Here is a 2,563-nt window from a genome sequence, read left to right as displayed (position 1 = left end):
TTTTTTCATTGGTGATGGATGAGGTTACAAGGGATATACAAGGAGATATCCCATGGTGTATGCTCATTGCGGATGATGTGGTGCTAGTTGACAATAGTCGGACGGGGGTTAATAGGAAATTAGAGTTATGAAGACAAACCTTGGAATCAAAAGGGTTTAGAATTAGTAGAACTAAAACCGAGTACATAATGTGTGGATTCGGTACTAGTAGGCGCGAGGAGGAGGAGGTTAGCCTTGATGGGCATGTGGTGCCTCAGAAGGACACCTTTCGATATTTGGGGTCAATGCTGCAGAAGGTTGGGGCTATTGATGAAAATGTAAACCATCAAATCAAAGCCGGATGGATGAAGTGGCGCCAAGCTTCTAGCATTCTCTGTGACAAGTGAGTGCCAAAAAAGCTAAAAGGTAAGTTCTACATGATGGCAGTTCGACCCACAATGTTATATGGCGCTGAGTGTTGGCCGCTACATGTCCAACAGTTAGGTGTGGTGGAGATGCGTATGTTGAGATGGATGTGTGGCCACACGAGGAAGGATCGAGTCTGGAATGATGATATACGAGATAGAGTTTGGTAGCACCAATTGAAGAGAAGCTTCTTCAACAATGTCTGAGATGGTTTGGGCATATTCAGCGCAGGCCTCCAGAAACTCCAGTGCATAGCGGATGGTTAAAGCGTGCGGAGAATGTCAAGAGAGGTCTGGCTATACCGAATTTGACATGGGAGGAGTCCGTAAAGAGAGGTCTGAAGGATTGGAGTATCACCAAAGAACTAGCTATGGACAGGGGTGCGTGGAAGCTTGTTATTCATGTGCCCGAACCATGAGTTGGTCGCGAGATCTTATGGGTTTCACGTCTAGCCTACCCCAACTTGTTTGGGACTAAAAGACTTTGTTGTTGTTGTTGTTGTTGTTGTTGTTGTTGTTGTTGTTGTTGTTGTTGTTGTTGTTTGTTGTTGTTGTTGTTGTTGTTGTTGTTGTTTGTTGTTGTTGTGCTTTGGATCCTTTATAGTGAATTTACACCGTTCGCTAGTTTATATAGTTCATAATCTATCTTGCAAATTCTATTTTATTTAAGATTTAATATAGTGTATGCATGAATCACGGCGGATTTCAGGTTTGCTTGGTGGATCTGTTCTGCGGCAATGTTGAACAGAAGGGGCTTCTAATGAGGTAGGACGACTACCTCCTAATCCTGTGCAATTTCCCAACGAATACTCTATTTCTCATGATTTAGAAGAACCAGCAGTAGCTCAACATTAAATACGCTTGATTAAATGAAGCTATCTTCCGGAGCTTTTTGGTGCACTATTAGATACTCCCATTTGTACACGTTGAGCTTTCTATTTATCATTTGTGTTCTGTTTGTGGCTAAGCCAGTAGTTGAGCTGAATCACTTTCTACCATGAGTGAGAACACTCCAGTTTGTAAGAAACTAAGAAGCAATGGTTGGTCCATCCACACACAAGATGCTATGAAGACAAGGTGTTTTTACATTCCTGAAATATTTGGTAGTTGCAGGATAGTTGCAATGCAGGGCAGTTAAGAAGCACAAGCTCAGAGATTAAATCTGTTTGGTTCAAAGATTGAATTAAGTTAACTTGTGATCTATTTAACCAGAGCCTCATATTATATTGAGTTGCTTATTAGGAAGCTTTGCTTCTACTCCCTCCGTCCCATAATATAAGCCAAAAATGTTTCTTATATTATGGGACGGAGGAAGTATTTATGACTTAATTTTGTCAGCTTTATTTCTTGCACCTTCTGGTTGTATATCTTCTTGAGCAGCATACATGGAGTTAGAACTTACTTTTGTCAGCTTTGCTTCCAGTAATGACACTAATTGTTGGTGGGGTACGGTGTTCCCTAGTGGTCAGTTATAACGCTCCAGTAGCTCCAATCAGGAAGAAAACAACATATAACGCTCTAATAGCTCTATATCATGCACGATTCACGATTATGTAAAAAAATGCCATACACAACCATGACAGGCTCAACACAATTATTCCTAGCTATTTAATTGTGAACATAAGATGCAAAAAGAGTATTACCAATGGACGAGGACTACTCATGACGAATTCCTCTGCTAATGACCAATGGAGAAAATCTATTGGAAATTAAATCAATCAATCTCAACCGGTGAGGACTCGATCAAATTCAACCAGTCTAACCCATTTGTCGGAAGATCTCTCGCCTAACCCCCTGCATCCACAATAACAATCACAACATGTTACATCCATTTGTGCTTCGCCCCTGTTGACTAACATAGCAGTGCTGCTTAGTTACATGCGAATTTTTGGCAGAAATATAGTTAGTGGGTACGAAAGAAAGGAAGCCAACAGATGCTAGCTAGAAAGTGCGTACCTTGACGGCCGATAACAGCAGCTTGCCGAAACACAAGTATTACACTGAAATTTCCGAAGTACTCCAATCTTTTCCTTCTACTATGGCTGCTGATATCCACCCCAAAACCAGAGCAGAAATGCAAGATACGGCTGCAGGAGTAGGAGGCTTTGCACCCAGAAGCTTCAGACAGCAGCAGCCAAGTGAACCAACTAAAGAGCGCA

This window comes from Triticum aestivum, unplaced genomic scaffold (assembly GCF_018294505.1).
Source record: "Triticum aestivum cultivar Chinese Spring unplaced genomic scaffold, IWGSC CS RefSeq v2.1 scaffold79985, whole genome shotgun sequence".
NCBI classification, from domain to species: Eukaryota; Viridiplantae; Streptophyta; class Magnoliopsida; order Poales; family Poaceae; genus Triticum; species Triticum aestivum.
This window is presented reverse-complemented; position numbering follows the sequence as displayed.